We start from the raw sequence: 18,787 nt of genomic DNA on the forward strand, positions 1-18,787 counted from the left end.
AAAAAAAAAACACAGGTTTAAAAAAAATTGTATTTCACTTCATGCATCATTCTTACATACATATAAACTGGTGCACGAATTGAAATGTAAATTGGAATGACATCCAAAACTGACATCCTCCCTGACTGATTGGTACATTCTTAATGGAGAGAGCAGACGTTGCAGTGAAACAATCGCAGGGTGAGAAAAGCATGATATATATTATAAACACAATTAAAAAGATGCACTAGGGGCGGCGTGGCCAGCTGCTTAGCTAGACGGACATGTTTCTGAGGAGCGACCGATAAAATAGGCAAAAAAAACAAAACAATAATCAGCTCCCAACAGCAGCTACACGCACACGCCTCACACACAGAGACCTCAATGGGGCGCCAAAAAATTAAATTGCGCCTGCCAGAGACACCCAGAATGTCAGACATTCGGCTCTCATTTGCAAGGAGTACTCCATCGGCTCCTGCGAAAATGGCGCCTGAGGCACCCAGTGAAGAAGAGGCCTGAGAGTACTCCAATTAAGACAGGGAGAGCCTTACCTCGTCTCCAGCCGAAACAGGGGCCCACCACCAGGACTCTGAATCGGAGGAGGACTCATCCTCAGCGACTAAGCAGGATATCAGAGACCACCTGGCAGAAATGAGGTAAGTGTGAAAAGCTGACTTGCTGACCACTCAGAAAGAGGTAGGCAACCTCCAATAGCAGCTCACAGCAGTGGAGGAGAGGGAAAATGCAAGGGAGCACCAAATTCAGCACTCCCTGGACTCGATGAAGGCTCTTACCTTGCAAGTCCAAAAACTCACGCAGGTTGTCACTGCAATGGAAGTGTCAGGGCTCCGCGGGCAGCGGTGAGGGGAGGCTGCAATCCTCTCGCAGCACTCACCCTCGGTCCGTCGCCGCCCGCGGTCCCCTCTCCCCTTACCGTTAAGCGAGCGGCGTCCTCTCCTCCTGACACGCCGCTCGCGTCCTCCTCTCCTCCTCCCAGCGGCAGCATGTCTAACGCTGCACGCTGGGAGCCGGCACTATTATCTAAGCGCCGGGGTCACTCACGTGACCCGGCGTTAAAGCTACAGTGCAACAAACACAGTGGGGGGTATAGATATCCCCCACGTGTGTTTGTTAATACTGATTGGTGGTTAGCCAATCAGGATTCAGGCTAGGATTTAAATACTTACCTTTCCTGTCTATCTGTGCCCTGTTGTGGTCTTTGCTTTATAGTATCGATTGTGAACGTGTGCTTTCTGGTTACGTACCCTCTGGCTTGTTATACTGACTTTGTGACTTTCTCCTACCCTTTGACCTCGGCTTGTTTCTCGTTATTCTGTTTTCTGGTTCCCCTTACTCGGCTTGTCTCCTGACTATTCTTTGTGTGCTTAGCCCGGCCACTCTAAGGACCGGTACAGCACACTTTCTGTGTGTGTGTCTGTGTGTGTGTTAGCGTGTTGGGTTCCCCGGGATCGTGACATTACAACAGGGCCATAATGGAACCTGCTGACATACCACAGCTCCTAGTTAATCAGGAGGCTAGAATGGATGGCTTGGACCACCGTATGGATCAGTTTGCTCAAGCTTTGCAGACCATACTGGCTCGTACTGCACACCTGCAGCCTGCCGTCCAGGAGGCGGTTGCTGCTGTGTCCGAACCCATTGCCACTCCAGTACCCGTTCCTGCCCATGTAGTCCATATGACACCGCCACAGCGCTATAGTGGTGACCCAGCATTGTGTCGTGGTTTCCTCAATCAAATTGACATCCATCTGGTGATGAATCCACGTTCCTATCCCACCGACAGATCCAAAATTGCCTTTTTGATAAACCACCTGTCTGGGAGAGCTTTAGCATGGGCAAACCCCATGTGGGAAAATATGTCTCCTATGTCCTTTGCGGATTTTTTGTCCGCATTCAAACGCACGTTTGATCAACCCGGTAGGGTTGCCTCTGCTGGCAAAGCTCTGCTTAGGGTTCGACAGGGTAACAGATCTGTAGCGGATTATACTATCGAATTCCGCACTCTAGCAGCTGAAGTGGTTTGGAATAACGACGCCCTCGTAACAGCCTTTCAGGAGGGTTTGGCCGCTTACATACTGGATGAAATAGCATCCAGGGAACTGCCTGTCCTTCTAGATGATATTATAGACTATGTAATCCTTATTGATAACCGCATTAGAGAGAGACGTAGTCAAAGACGGCTGGATACACGGGTGTTACCTGCTCTACCCAGTACTGCATTACTAGCGTTACCCGCTCCTAGGCAACCATCCCCCGAACCCATGCAATTGGGTGCTACGGGGTTAACTGAGGCTGAAAGAACGTATCGTAGAAGGGAGGAGTACATACGAGAGGCCTTAAGTAAAGGTTTTATTAGAAGGTCCTCCTCTCCTGCTGGTGCTGGTTTCTTTTTTGTGGCTAAAAAGGAGGGCGATTTGAGACCGTGTATAGACTACAGAGCCCTAAACAATATAACGATTAAAAATGCCTATCCGATTCCCCTCATTACCGAATTGTTTGATCGTGTCAAAGGTTCTAGATATTTTACTAAATTAGACCTCAGGGGGGCTTATAACCTTGTTCGTATTAAGGAGAATGATGAATGGAAAACGGCGTTCAATACGCGTAGTGGGCATTACGAGTATCTGGTCATGCCTTTTGGATTGTGTAATGCTCCTGCCGTTTTTCAGGACCTCATAAACGATGTCCTTAGAGATCTACTGCATGTCTGTGCTGTAGTCTACCTAGATGACATACTTGTATATTCTCCAGATTTGAAGACACATCATACTCATGTTAGGATGGTGCTTAAAAGGTTGTTGCAGAATGGTCTTTATTGTAAATTAGAGAAATGCTTATTCGACCAAACCTCTGTACAATTCCTGGGTTATGTTATTTCTGAACAAGGATTCAGCATGGATCCTTCAAAATTGGAAGCTATACTGTCCTGGCCCCTTCCCCAAGGACTTAAGGCAATACAGCGATTTATAGGGTTTGCCAATTATTATAGAAAGTTTGTTAAAAACTTCTCATCCATTATTTCCCCTATCACTAAACTGACAAAAAAGGGTTTACACCCCAGGGTTTGGAATCCTAATGCTATTGTGGCCTTCGAGACTCTAAAAAAGGCATTTGCCACTGCCCCTGTGTTACACCATCCTGATCCTTCCCTTCCCTTTGTACTGGAAGTAGACGCCTCTGAATCAGGTATAGGAGCAGTGTTGTCACAAAGACAATCGTATGACGAACCCCTCCTTCCCTGTGGTTACTTTTCAAAACGCTTGTCAGAGTCTGAAAAGAATTACGACGTTGGGAACAGGGAATTATTAGCTATAGTGATGGCATTTAAAGAATGGAGGTACTTGTTAGAGGGAGCTAGACACAAGATTTTGGTTATAACCGATCATAAAAATCTATCCTATATCGCAGATGCTAAGAGGTTATCCTCTCGTCAGGCTAGATGGTCTTTATTTCTCTCACGTTTTCAGTACATAATCACATACAGGCCTGGTTATCGAAATGTCAAGGCTGATGCCATCTCCCGCCAGTACGAACCTGTCGATTCTATTACCTCCACTCCTGAGCCCATTGTACCCACAACTAATATAATAGCTACTACCCGTTTGGTTATCTCGTCTCTTTTTCTTGATGGTATCAAGTCATACCAACCCCAAGCACCCTCTGAGACCCCTACTGGTAAGCTGTACGTGAAAGTAAAAGACAGAAAGAAGTTGTTGACTTTATTTCACACAGCCAAAACGGCTGGTCATCCAGGGGTTACCAAGACTTACAAGGGTCTTCTCCAACAGTTTTGGTGGCCCTCACTCAAAACAGACGTGGTAGATTACGTGCAGGCTTGCCGTGTCTGTACACAGTGTAAGTCCCCTAATGTTAAACCCCTGGGACTCCTTATGCCCCTATCTGTACCCAAGAAACCGTGGACACACTTATCCATGGACTTTATTGTGGATCTTCCTTCATCTGATGGGCAGACAGTAATTTTGACTGTAACGGATAGGTTCTCCAAAATGGCGCACTTCGTTCCGCTTAAGAAGCTACCTTCTGCGGTTCAGTTGGCTCAGGTGTTTGCCAAAGAAGTGTTCCGCTTGCATGGTATACCACAAGATATCGTATCTGACAGGGGCCCTCAGTTTGTCTCTCGGTTTTGGAGAGGCTTTTGTGCTGAGATGGGGGTCTCCTTATCGTTTACTTCCTCCTATCATCCGCAATCTAATGGAGCTGCCGAACGAGCAAATCAGTCTGTGGAGTTGTATTTACGCTGTTTCACGAATGCACACCAGGACAACTGGTCCCGTCTCCTTCCCTGGGCTGAGTTTGCCAGGAACACTGTGTCTCATTCTTCTACTGGCGCAAGTCCTTTTATGGTGGCTTATGGGTTCCAACCCGCTGTCCTTCCCGGTGTATTCTCCGACAAGGGAATGCCCGCTTTGGACGAGCACCTCGCCTCCTTACGGAAGATGTGGGATCAGGTCCATGCTGCTCTTTGTCGTGCTGCTGCTACTCAAAAGAGGTTTGCTGATCGTCGTAGGTGTGCGGCTCCTTCTTATGCTCCGGGTGATAGGGTTTGGTTGTCCTCTAGGAATCTCCGCCTTAGGGTTCCCTCGATGAAGTTCGCGCCCAAGTTCCTTGGTCCCTATAAGGTGTTGCGTAGGGTGAATCCTGTATCCTACTCCCTGGCCTTGCCCCCTTCCATGCGCATACCTAACACCTTTCACACCTCCCTTTTGAAGCCCTTGCTCTGTAATCGGTTCTCTGGCTCTCTCAGGCGTTCCGATGCCCTCCGCGCGGTCTCTAGTGACGTATATGAGGTGGCTGCTCTCCTTGATTCTCGTTTCTCTCGAGGTCGGTTGCAGTATCTGGTTGATTGGAAGGGTTATGGCCCGGAGGAGCGGTCGTGGGTTTCTGTCTCTGACTTGGACGCCCCCTCCTTGATCCGCTCCTTTCATGCGCGGTTTCCTTTGAAGCCTTCGGCTTCCCGCCCCCTGGGTGGTCTTCGAGGGGGGGGTTATGTCAGGGCTCCGCGGGCAGCGGTGAGGGGAGGCTGCAATCCTCTCGCAGCACTCACCCTCGGTCCGTCGCCGCCCGCGGTCCCCTCTCCCCTTACCGTTAAGCGAGCGGCGTCCTCTCCTCCTGACACGCCGCTCGCGTCCTCCTCTCCTCCTCCCAGCGGCAGCATGTCTAACGCTGCACGCTGGGAGCCGGCACTATTATCTAAGCGCCGGGGTCACTCACGTGACCCGGCGTTAAAGCTACAGTGCAACAAACACAGTGGGGGGTATAGATATCCCCCACGTGTGTTTGTTAATACTGATTGGTGGTTAGCCAATCAGGATTCAGGCTAGGATTTAAATACTTACCTTTCCTGTCTATCTGTGCCCTGTTGTGGTCTTTGCTTTATAGTATCGATTGTGAACGTGTGCTTTCTGGTTACGTACCCTCTGGCTTGTTATACTGACTTTGTGACTTTCTCCTACCCTTTGACCTCGGCTTGTTTCTCGTTATTCTGTTTTCTGGTTCCCCTTACTCGGCTTGTCTCCTGACTATTCTTTGTGTGCTTAGCCCGGCCACTCTAAGGACCGGTACAGCACACTTTCTGTGTGTGTGTCTGTGTGTGTGTTAGCGTGTTGGGTTCCCCGGGATCGTGACAGGAAGCACGGCAAAGACGGTGGAATGTCTGCCTCCGAGTGATCCCAGAGAGCGTTGAAGGGGACGCCCTACTACCCTACATCCACCAACTATTATAATAATGGGCATCAAAAGGGGCATTGAGCCAAGCATGATTCTCTCCGTGTTCAGAATCCGCAAAAGCTCCTGGAGACGCACCCAGAGACACAATAGCCATCATGAAGGATGTGGCAACCCGCTCCACTATCATGTCCCGCTCCAGAGACCTGGGCACAGTGCAAATGGAAGGTAGCACTGTGGCCCTTTACAGAGATCTCCTGTTTGCTGCACCGGTGGAACTGCGACAACTGTCACCAACAACCAAACCGCTAAGAGATGCGCAGGTCAGATACCAGTGAGGGGCGGATGGATTCCTGGCAGTACCATGGGGAGACCAGATGCTTAACCTGCCCTCCACAGACGACCAACAATTGAACCTGCAAGATGAAGATAAGGGTGACCCCAGGGCCGAAGGCAATCAGACACGACGACAGCCCACCTTTGTCGAAGAGACATTCCTAGGCTATACCACTTAGCTGCACTCCTTCTCTGTGCCTCTTGTAGCTGTAACGTTCCTGAGATGGAAATTGGACTTGGTACATTCATTACAGAAAACTGACCCTCCGGACTCCATATTGGTACTAAACAAGTATTCGTAGCTCCTGTAGATTGTTCTAATGTTATGTGCATATTGTATGACATACAGCCATCCCCGCAGCTCCTAAATGTTGTTTAATACTGATGTCAAATTATTCTTAATATCATACTATGACAATGCTGTGTTTTGAGTGTTTAAACTCGAATAAAAAGATTCACTAGTATTGGTCAGAAAAGGCCCTTGGCGTTAGACAGAACAAATCCAAACAACAAACTGTTGGCGGTTTCACTTTAAATTGATCATTTGGTGAATTATTTATTCGTAACACAATTAACCCCTTTCACTAGTAAGAGAGAGTGTAAACGTCATTTCACCGACTACAAATCAGTAGTTTAGGGAAAACTAAATAGATTTATTCATTCATTGTATCCCTTACTATCAATTTGCAGGAGCATATTACTCACATACTGTATAGTACTGTTTCTTGCTAAATCCAAGTATTTGTACTAATCAATATGTCAGGGTACTTGTGCAAAGAATCCTCACAGAGAGCTCAGAGTCTCCTCCCTGGCTGCTGGAATGGAGCCCTGTATGATGAGCCGTGGAGGCTCCTGTGCAATGTGATACAAGGCTAGGGAAGTGAGGCAGTTAAATGGACACTATAACCACCCAGATCACTTCTTCTCAATTAAATGGTTTGGGTGCAGTGTCCCTGTCCTTTTAACCCTGCAATGACTTTACAGACGTTCAGAAATTGCAATATTTACATGGCAGCCACTACATGCGCTTCCACTGCACTGACAGAGCAAAACTCAGTCACGTGATGCGGACGCCCACAAAGACTTTCCTGACGATATGTTTGAGTGAGTGTGACACTCGCCGCACGTGTGCATTACGTTCCCAATGCTCCTCTATGAGAAGCATTGAATTGGGCAATTCCTCTTCCATGACATTGTGGGAGGCAACGAGGTGAAAAGCGCTGGATCAAAGTGGTGGAAGGGATGGAGGACCTATGTAGAGGTGGGGCCACTGTCCCTAATTCTATATAGCATGAAAAGACTGAAAAATGAGAAGGTTATTGGGGTGTGAAGCACTATATTTCCTCATTAATTTAAACTGTAAAGAGATAAAAATACCAAATAATGGTTATTATTATATTTTATCAATATCATGGATGTCATTCTCCGTTAGCGACTGTCTTCCATTATTAAACATGAATATGTTTTACAACACCTTTCAAATAACCAGGCACAACGCATGATTTATCTTTTCTGAAGTCTAATCTGATGAGCTTACAATAATTTTTAGGAGACAAAATACACTTTTGCAGAGAGAGTGGTGTATTATATTGGGGACGCAGCCTGGGTAAAAGAGATCCCTGATGATTCAACATCCTTATAAAAGACTTCCATGTGGCTAGTTGGAACCCCTTCAATAGGGCGAAGAGCTGACCCAACGTATTATTTTGTGGCCAACGTGACGGAAGAGGGATCAGCTCTGAATACACCGTGGGTTCTTCTAGTAAAGGACATTGGAATAGGGATCAGACATTTGGGATCCATCTACCGGCGCGCCGTGCCGCTCTATAAACATACGTGTCATCAAGGCAGGAGTGAAGAATACAGCTCGATATTGTATAGATAATACAGAGCTTTTCAGTAATGTAAATAGTGGGAAAGAATGGGTGCACATATCCCAGAAACACTCTAAACAGGGCAGAATCCAGCAGATAAATGGGTCGGCATTGCACATTCAATGTAGACAAGTGCTCAGTAATGCATTTTGGTACCGAAAAAACCTCTTAAGCAAAATATTATGAGAAGAGTGAAGCAATATGTGGCTGTTTAGAGGGAAAAGATCCTTAATGTTTATTATAGACTAAAAAGGTCTGTGCAATGTCAGCCAGGGCAGCAGGGGAGAAAATGAAAAGATATTCTTGGTCTGTACTCAAGCTGATCCAAGGTTCCTTATGAAGGGTTGTATATAGACACCAGGGTGTGTGTTCACAATTTTCACCTTTACCAAAGAATACACTGAGAGCGAATGCATTTTCACAATTCCCCGGTTCTCTCAATAACACACTCCGAGTTGGCTTTAACTCTTCGTTGTGCATAGTCTTTGGTCAGATAAGCAGTGTTTCTGACCAAAGACGACTCAATGCACGTTGAGAAAGCCAGAAGATTCACTTAAAGAGGCAGCAGTCTATCAACAATGGGTGTCACAGCGTACCCAGCATCTCAACGACATTCAGCAATATATACAAAGTCAGATTACCGGTAACTTTGATTACAGAGTTCGTCCCACATTGCTGTTATTTTAGTTGGAGTTGGGAGTGGCCCACCCAGATAGTGAACGCCAATATAAAGGGGTATCTTTTGCCTAGTTCTTTAAAATCTATTTGGATTACTGCCCTCTGCCATTTTGGAATTAAAAAAGTTTAAAATCTGTAAAACTCATTGCAGCTCAGGGAGAATCTTCTCACAGTGAAGTCATCGTTACTGATGGCTAGTGTCCGATCCAATGCTTTGGTATTAGAAGCACTCACTTTCGCTTTGAACTACAGTTCAACGTGAGCGAGGAAAGAAATGGGTTATCAAGAACGGAATTAAGAAATGAGCAGGTGTCTTCTTAAATACGTACTTTACAAAATAACCCGGCAGGGACGGGCAAGTTAATCCTAAAATACTTCAGCACGCTGTATAGTTTTAGGAGAGTGGAGTTTTCTTTTATATTAATATTTATTATATACATATGCAAATAGTTTGAGAAAGAACAACCTTTTTGGCCTCATCATTCTATTTTAAACATGGATTTCGTTGAGTTTATGTTCTTTGTTGAACTCATTTGCATATGCCCACCCAGAATCCTTTGCGGTAGTAACAGCTCAGCAAATGTCAGATTTCTGTGGGAAAAGCAAGTCATGTGGCTCGACTAATGTGCCGATCTGTGTTTAACAAAGTATTTACTATCCACTGACTTCAGGTGGAGGGGGCTTTTAAGCATTTTTCCCCCCAACAATAACTTTCTTGGTTTGTGCCCCGTGTATGTGTGTGTGTGTATGTATGTGTGTGTATACGTCAGTATGTCAGTATGTATGTATGTATGTGTGTGTGTGTGTGTATGTGTGTGTATACGTCAGTATGTATGTATGTATGTATGTATGTATGTATTTATGTGTGTGTGTGTGTGTGTGTGTGTGTATGTATGTATGTATGTATGTATGTCAGTATGTCAGCATACACACACTTTTTTTTTAATAAGTTATCGATAAATAACCCTTGGCATATTCAAAGGGACTGACATGGGCTGTCGTGGAGGAAAATCAAAACTTAAAGTTCCATCTCCTGACACTATCACAGCTGCTCCACCACCCGGTCTACCTACAAGCCCAATTGAAGTGATTCAACCTAGAAGCCACAAAAACCTCACTAACAAATCAAGGAAACTCTTTGTGTGACCCCCATTAGTAGACACACTGTTTCCAAAGTGCAGAGCAAAAACTCAGAATCCCAAGACTGTCCTATAAGATCAATCCTGTGCAGTGACAGATCAATAAGGAACAAAACAGCTATTATTGCCGACCTTATTGAACCATGCGAATGAGTGTGCGTTGCAGAATCATGGCTGATAAATTCTGATGAAAATGCGGGGCTTATTCTAGAGGCAGCTATTCCAGGCAATTACACGGTGTTCCACCGCCCAAGACAAGATCGCAAGGGTGGTGGAGTAATGATCTGTGTGAAATCATCCTTAAAATCCAGACCAATATCAGGCCACAAACCCCAATCTTTTGAATGCATAGCTACCAGCATCTCAATAGATCGAGGATTCCGGATACTGTTAATATACAGACCCCAAAGAGATGGGAAGACATTTCTTCAGGAACTCTCAGACCTTTTGACTGGTTTTATCATTGAACACCCCAGATGGCTTATATTGGGAGACTTCAACACTTGGAGTGATGACACCCTATCCCTATCCCTGCTTGGATCTGCTCAGCTTGATGAATGCACTCGGCTGAACACAAATCGTTTCCACTTCCACCCACAGAAAAGGTCATACACTTGATCTAGGGTTCCAGTTTGGACTAGAAGTTTCACCAGTAACTGTCAGACCACCACTCCATTCACTTCTCCATTGAATCACAATCAGCCAGACCCCAGCCTCAGAACCTGGTCAAACACCGCTCATTAAAAGAGGTGATTGGATGTAACATCACATATAGATATAGAAGTGAACTAACAGGCACCTGTGAAGACCCCAGCTCCTTTGTCCGACTCTACAACAAAACCATGAGAGACGCCCTAAAAAGCATTGCACCAACACGCATACGCACTGTCAAAACCCACAACAATGCACCGTGGTTTGATAGCACCATCAGAGAAATGAAGAGAACAGGCCATAAATTCAAGAGAAAGTTGCGCAGGACACACAATCCAGAAGATAAAACCGCTCTTAGCAAACATCTAAATAGATATCAATTCAAGATAACCCAGAAAAAGAAATCTTAATTTTTATCATGCGAAATTGCACTCTCCCACAATAGACCCAGGTAACTCTTTCGCACAGTAGAAAGGCTCTGCAAACCAGCATGCATGCATATCCCCACCAACGTTTCTTAGAATAAGTGTAAAGCATTTGCGATCTTCTTCAGAGACAAGACTTCCTCAATCCGAGCCTCTATCACAGCAGGCCAAACAGTTACACACCAGAACCACTACAATGGAATGCCAGATTGCCCCAGTTTATGGTCCACTTTTACAAATGTGGATATAATGGGAGTTAAAAGAACCATGCAAACGTTACACCCTAATACATGGGACTTAGACCCTGCTCCAACTCAGCTTATATCTGCATGCATTGGAACACTCGCCCCAGCCCTCACAAAGATAGTGCAGTGTTCACTAAAGACTGGAGACTTCGCAGATCCTCTAAAAGAAGCGGTGGTAAAACCACTCCTAAAGAAACCTTTATTAGACCCAGACTGCATGGCTAATTACAGACCAGTATCCAACCTTCCATTACTGGGGAAAATAATTGAAAAGGTAGTGGCAACTCAATTGGAGGCCCATCTATCAAGCTTGAACATCTTTGATCCCTTCCAGTCAGGTTTCAGATGCCACCACAGCACTGAAACAGCGCTAGTCCGAGTGCTAAATGATCTCGTTATGTTGCTCCATCCTAATCCTCCTGGGTCTCTCAGCTGCATTTGACACCATTGACCATAGGATTTTAATAGAGCGCTTGCAGCATATCTGTGGTCTAGGAGGCACAGTCCTTAACTGGTTTAAATCTTTCTTCACTGGTAGATCACAGAGAGTAACATCAAGATCCAGCTCATCGGCACCAAAAGAATTGGCCTGCGAAGTTCCACAAGGATCTATCTTGTCTCCCATGCTATTCGCAATTTACTTGCTACCACTGGGGGACACCATTAGGCGACATTGCCTAAGGTATCATTGTTACACTGATGACACACAACTCTATTTCTCCTTTGCTCCAGATACCACAACATGTTGCATAGCAGACCTCATAGAATGGATGAATGCTAGTTGGCTTAAAGTGAACAAGGACAACAAAAATATCCCATGATCACCCAACTGGCCTGGAGCTTGGAGGCTCTGAGCTCATCAGTTCACCAAAGGTACGAAACCTCGGAGTGCTGATTGACTCTGGACTATCATTTAAACAGCAGATTTCCTCTGTAATAAAATCTTCCTACTTTCATCTGAAGAACATAGCCAGGATACAACATTTAATTCCACCGGATGATATGCCAACATTAATCCATGCATTGTGTCCTCTCGGCTAGATTACTTCAATGTACTTTACTTGGGTCTCCCAGAAAAAGAACTCCATCGCCTTCAAATGCATCAGCCAGACTACTGACCAATCAAACTCGCTCCTGCCACATAACACCTGTTCTCCACTCCCTGCATTGGCTTCCAGTTAAATGGTGAACAGATTTGAAAATTGGCCTGCTGACCTTCAAAGCCTTAAAGGACCACTATAGGGCCAGGAAAACATACTCGTTTTCCTGGCACTATAGTGCCCTGAGGGTGCCCCCACCAACAGGGTCCCACTTCCGTGGCACTGAAGGGGGAGGAAGGGGTTAATCGGCGCTGGGACTCTCCTCCCTCTTCTTCTGTCATCGGCTGAATGCGCATGCGCGGCAAGAGCCATGTGCGCATTCAGCCAGTCTCATAGGAAAGCATTATCAATGCTTTCCTATGAACGCTGGCGTCTTCTCACTGTGAAAATCACAGTGAGAAGCACGGAAGCGCCTCTAGCGGGTGTCAATGAGACGGCCACTAGAGGCTGGATTAACCCTAAAGTAAACATAGCAGTTTCTCTGAAACTGCTATGTTTACTGCAAAAAGGGTTAAACCTAGAGGGACCTGGCACCCAGACCACTTCATTAAGCTGAAGTGGTCTGGCTGCCTATAGTGGTCCTTTAACCGCTTAAGGACACATGACATGTCATAATTCCCTTTTATTCCAGAGGTGTGGTCCTTAAGGGGTTAAACAATCAAGGCCCACAGTACCTGAAAGAGCTCCTGACACCCTACATTCCATCCCGTTCACTTCGGTCAGCCAGCAAATCCCTCCTGTCAATGCCAAGAATAAAGACTCCGGTTCCAGGTCATTCAGCCACGCTGCCCCTACCTTCTGCAACTCTTTACTGCGAGCAATCAGAGAGGCACCGTCCTTACAGACTTTAAAATAAAAAAGCTAAAGACCCACCTCTTCCATCAGGCATTCAGTCCGCTCAGCTGACCTTCAGAAACTCCAAACTTTTATGTCTTTATGTTTATTTGTAAAGTGCTTTGAGTCTCACAGGGAGAAAAGTGCTATAAAAATCGCAAATTATTATTATTATTATAAATATTCACTATTTATTGGTAAACTCAAGATACCAGGAAAGTTACTAATATTGAGTAGAATTATAATTCATCATGTCAGTATGTGTTAGAATCCCAGCCATTTATGTTCTGACTTGATCGGCAGTAAATTTCACTTAACCGTAGTGAACCGAAGTGATATCTGGTTTTCAATTCACTAGTTTAGTAAATAAACCCCCTGAATCGAGTCAGTTTCCTCTAGTTTAACAATGCCCTAGACTACGATATCAGCACTCGGCCTGACAAATTATAAAACACTTCGTATGACATGAAAAACGATACCATGTTTTAAAAAGTTTACTTTTCACTAACATTAATCAGGATTGCGAATTAGACAGCGTATCAGCTGCTGCCATTATCTCCTGAGTAGTGACGTCTTACGCAGGCAGACGTAGGAACGGTGAGAACTAGACAGCATCTGGAAGCCATATCGAATTAAAGGGACACTGCATGTACCCACACATTTGGTGTGAGTGTAAGTTAGGATACAGTTCGTTATTCTGTGTCGATTAGCATTACACTTTAACTTTTCTAAATATATTCGTTTTGCTCCATAAGCTCAACCGCTCTGCCAATCCCTTCTGACCTGCAGGGTTTCACGTTTGGTTTTCAAATGAGTTAATTCCAGCCAGGAGTTTTCTTTTAACCCACTGAGTGCCAGGACATTTATGTTTTTTTCCTTCCTCATTGTACTGAAGGTTAATTTAGTGTTAACGTCATATTCCTAAAACCTGTGCACACTTTATTTACAGAAACCTGTTAATTGTATATTATATACACATACACCACTATTATGGCAAAAGTCTAAAAAAAATGATAATTCTTGTAATGAAAAGTGAAAATATATAATTGTAAACTAGTGCAACGACAGAAATGGTGGGAAAAAAAGTGAGAAATATTTGCTTGTTATGGTTCGATATGAATATCAACAAAGGTTCATTTTACACATAATCCCTATTGTGTTATACAAATCTCTATAGAGAGATAGAAATGATCTTACCTTGTCGTATTGCTTGTCCCGCTATACCCCGAGCTGTTCTTTCTATCACATCACTTATCAGCTGGCAAGTCTCGGATAATCCTGTAAACTTCTAGAAAACAGTAACATTTCTGGACAGATGAAAAGCCATGATTACTGGACAATCTGTGCTGGAGAGGCTTAGAACCTCCCTGCAAACATGCAGTAATTTGGAACAATGTCAGACAGGTGCAGCCAATTAGGATTAAAGGAACTGAACAGAATTTGCACTCAGACCATGAATAGCCTCTGATAATTCATGTTATTTCACGGTTTAGTGAATAAGCCCCTATATTTTCCACCCATTTCTGCTAAGTAACAATTTTAGATTTTTGGAAACTTCTGGGTCTTATCCCCAGGTTACACTCAGAAAAATAGAATTAAGAAAATAAACAGTAGCGTGTTCTCTTCATTCCTAAAAAAGCATATTGTGTTTTTACACAAATCAGCATTTGTTAGTTTTTAGTGTCCCTTTAAATAATAATAATAACAAAGTATTTAACCAGGAAAGGTACATTCAGATTACTCTGGTTTCCAAGTACGTCCCGGGGATGTTACCTTAGCCCAACATCCAGGGGTTGTTACTTTGTTAAATGTAAGTACAGAATAGACTGGAGCCGACTCATTACTTGGTATTGTGTTCTACAGATCAATAGTTTATAGATAACTTTTACAAAAAATGTATTTAGGCCCAGTTCGTCCGAATCAAATTCCTTTTAATCCCCGCTTGAACAGGAACATGCACCATGAAGCATTAGGTGCCGTGAGATGTGATTTTGGGAAATACTGCTCCAAATACAGAATAATCAGAGAAAGGGTTAAATAACCTTCCCACATTTTACTTCTCTATCTTTGCAGATGTTTTTGGGTGGTTGGGATGTGGGGTCCACCAAAGCCTCCATGCATTCTGGGTCAATGCAGTATGCATGATTCAAGTGCTGCAATATATATGATTCATATACTACAGTTTGTATGATTCGTATGCTGCAGGATTCAAGGATGGATCCCAAAGGAGATCCTGATTAGTGAATCCATTTCCCTTCTGTGAGTTAATTCTGCATGCCACAGGCGGGCAGTGCTCTTTTATTGCCGAATAGCATTGAGCCATGGAGGATCTAACTCTGGGAGGGCTGTTCCAAGTGGTATTTACGATGGCATCGCACATTATTACATCCAAAGAAGCCTCGAGGCGAGAGCTCTGAATGTGTTAATGATCTGTGGGAAGATGTTTTAATTGAAAATCTCTATTCTGTGCAGAGCCAAAAAGCTGCTAAAAGTCTAAGGGGTGTTACTGTCACTGATAGATCTGTCCTCAACAGTGAATTAAGGACAGTTGCATGGTTAACCCCTTCAATGCCTACCAAGAGATCTCCAATTATTCTAAAGGATCTAAGGGCCCTATATAACCAGATAACATTCCTTTTGTCTATCTCCCTTGCTTATTAAAAAGGTAGTTGGGGAGCATTAATAATGGTAATTTAGCAGGGCCCCCAAAACGCCTTGTCCTTGGTACCCAGGCACACTAATGGGTATATGTCTGTGGTCACAGCTCCTATCTTGTATTTATATATTTAGATTTAAAAAACGACTTCTTGGTAGGTGAGGTCCAGTAGTTTCCCTTGCAATAATTTTACAAGTCCATTAATATGTTTCCTTCAAATGGAATACCCATACCCATCATTTAACACCCCCAGAGATGGGGGCTCAGGTAAATTTACCAGTCTATCCCTAAACGTAGGCGAACACTCCAATTCCATTCAGCTCAATGAAGTGGTTATGGTGCTAGGAGGGACCTGGCGCTCCCCCTATTGTAAGGAATCGAATGATTTTAGAATATTGTGAATTATATAAGTGCCCTCACTGTGATCACATAAACTTAGAATTTCACAGAATTGAAAACTTGAGGACAAAACAGCTGAAGAGCAAAATAGGTCCACTTGGGAATAGATTTGTGACTTTTCCCTTGTCATCTCTACATGATTTCCAGTTTAATTAATAAATATTGTACTTTCATTTTGGTGGAACGCAGCGAGTATACGCAGGTAGTTACTGTGAATCCAACTGGTTTATTAGGGAAGCCACTTTTTTCCCCGTGTAAAGCGATGCCAAAATATTACCAGCAGTATTAATGCTTTGCAGGAGGACACACAGTAAGTAAGCAGCAGGACTCAGAGGGGTGACAAGTCGTCCAATGTGTTTTGATAGGAGGAGAATCGAATCCTGTAAGGGATAAACAACTCTTCGAAATCCCTCTGCCTGCGTTGCGCTCAGCCTGTCTGCAAATATTTTACCTTATTAGGAGGAAATATATGATATTTTTACAGAAACGGATTTCTTTTAAACATTCAGTTTTTTCCCTTCCCTGTTCGGTCTCTTTACCAGGTTAAAATCAATATAAAGAAGTTGATGTCAAAGAGCATTTAGTGAGAACTCCTGGGAAATTCTTAAGCTAATAATATTACTTGAACGTTTCATCTTACACGCTCTCAAACAGCGCGGCGGTTTTATATGGCGACATTGAGATGTGCAAATCCGCTCCAAATTAATCCATTAGGATACTTTGCTTATTGGGTATAAATCCGGATTTCAGTGAACTGGAGGGGGGGGAAAAGAACGGGATTTTGAGCAATGCAATTTAGGTTGACAGCAATCTGATCTGTTGTGTAACGGGCGCTGCTGTTTAAAGATCCAATTTATTATAATTAGGGAGAATTAGGTATGACACGACTGATTTGCGGTTCATCAAACCGTGGTGATCAGGCACATTTTTGGATTTTCTCGTTGTTAAGAAGCAACGCCAAGTCATGCTATAAGTAAGGCACCTTTTAAATAACCATAGTGGTTTATTCTCTACATAGAGATTTAAACAAAGCCAACCTGGATTATTTAGAGCAAATATATATATATTATTTTTATTTTGACCTAACTTTAGTTTAATGGATGGGGTATCAGTTAGCCTGGCATTTTCAAAGGCAATAGAAAAATAAACAACTTGTTCAAAATCAAAGCAGTATTCTGATTGGCCACAATCACAGTCACTGACCAGAACATCCACAAATTAGGATACACCAATGGCAGCCCCATGCACACTGTAAAATGCAGACTTCCTGGGACAGTAACAGTTCCACAACGTTTACATAATTCTCTAAATGCTCAAGCACTATGCTTTTACAAAGATTAAATATTTTTTTAATGGGCTGGCTATAGAAACATAGAATGTGACGGCAGATAAGAACCATTTGGCCCATCTAGTCTGCAAATTATTTTAAATACTTTCATTAGACCCTGGCCTTATCTTATAGTAAGGATAGCCTTATGCCTATCCCACGCATGCTTAAACTCCTTTACTGTGTTAACCTCTACCACTTCAGCTGGGAGGCTATTCCATGCATCCACTACCCTCTCAGTAAAGTAATACTTCCTGATATTATTTTTAAACCTTTGCCCCTCTAATTTAAGACTATGTCCTCTTGTTGTGGTAGTTTTTCTTCTTTTAAATATAGTCTCTTCCTTTACTGTGTTGATTCCCTTTATGTATTTAAATGTTTCTATCATATCCCCCCTGTCTCGTCTTTCCTCCAAGCTATACATGTTAAGATCCTTTAGCCTTTCCTGGTAAGTTTTATCCTGCAATCCATGAACCAGTTTAGTAGCCCTTCTTTGAACTCTCTCTAAGGTATCAATATCCTTCTGAAGATACGGTCTCCAGTACTGCATACAATACTCCAAGTGAGGTCTCACCAGTGTTCTGTACAATGGCATGAGCACTTCCCTCTTTCTACTGCTAATACCTCTCCCTATACAACCAAGCATTCTGCTAGCATTTCCTGCTGCTCTATTACATTGTCTGCCTACCTTTAAAGGACCACTCTAGTGCCACCCTCAGGGACCCCCTCCCGCCCGGCTCTGGAAAGGGGAAAAGGGGTAAAACTTACCTTTTTCCAGCGCTGGGCGGGGAGCTCTCCTCCTCCTCTCCACCTCCGTTCCTCCCCGTCGGCTGAATGCGCACGCGCGGCAAGAGCTGCGCGCGCATTCAGCCGGTCACATAGGAAAGCATTCATAATGCTTTCCTATGGACGCTTGCGTGCTCTCACTGTGATTTTCACAGTGAGAATCACGCAAGCGCCTCTAGCGGCTGTCAGTGAGACAGCCACTAGAGAATAAGGGGGAAGGCTTAACTAATTGATAAACATAGCAGTTTCTCTGAAACTGCTATGTTTATAAAACAATTAGTTAACCCTAGCTGGACCTGGCACCCAGACCACTTCATTAAGCTGAAGTGGTCTGGGTGCCTAGAGTGGTCCTTTAAGTCATCAGAAATAATCACCCCTAAATCCCTTTCCTCAGATGTTGAGGTTAGGACTCTATCAAATATTCTGTACTCTGCCCTTGGGTTTTTACGACCAAGATGCATTATCTTGCACTTATCCACATTAACCCCTTAAGGACCAAACTTCTGGAATAAAAGGGAATCATGACGTGTCACACACGTCATGTGTCCTTAAGGGGTTAAATATAGGCTATAACATCCGTGTAGCCCAAAATCCCCTGCCGTGGTACTTCTCTATACAGATTGATGGTGAAGTCACAAAGGGTGTATAGAGT

The 18,787-nt window shown here is 44.0% G+C and overlaps 1 pseudogene; it reads left to right on the forward strand.

Moving 5' to 3' along the window:
* Positions 1–5,843: 5,843 nt before the first annotated feature.
* Positions 5,844–15,112, forward strand: LOC134577045 (uncharacterized; annotated as a pseudogene).
* Positions 15,113–18,787: the final 3,675 nt, after the last annotated feature.

This window comes from Pelobates fuscus, chromosome 11 (genome assembly GCF_036172605.1).
Source record: "Pelobates fuscus isolate aPelFus1 chromosome 11, aPelFus1.pri, whole genome shotgun sequence".
NCBI lineage: Eukaryota > Metazoa > Chordata > Amphibia > Anura > Pelobatidae > Pelobates > Pelobates fuscus.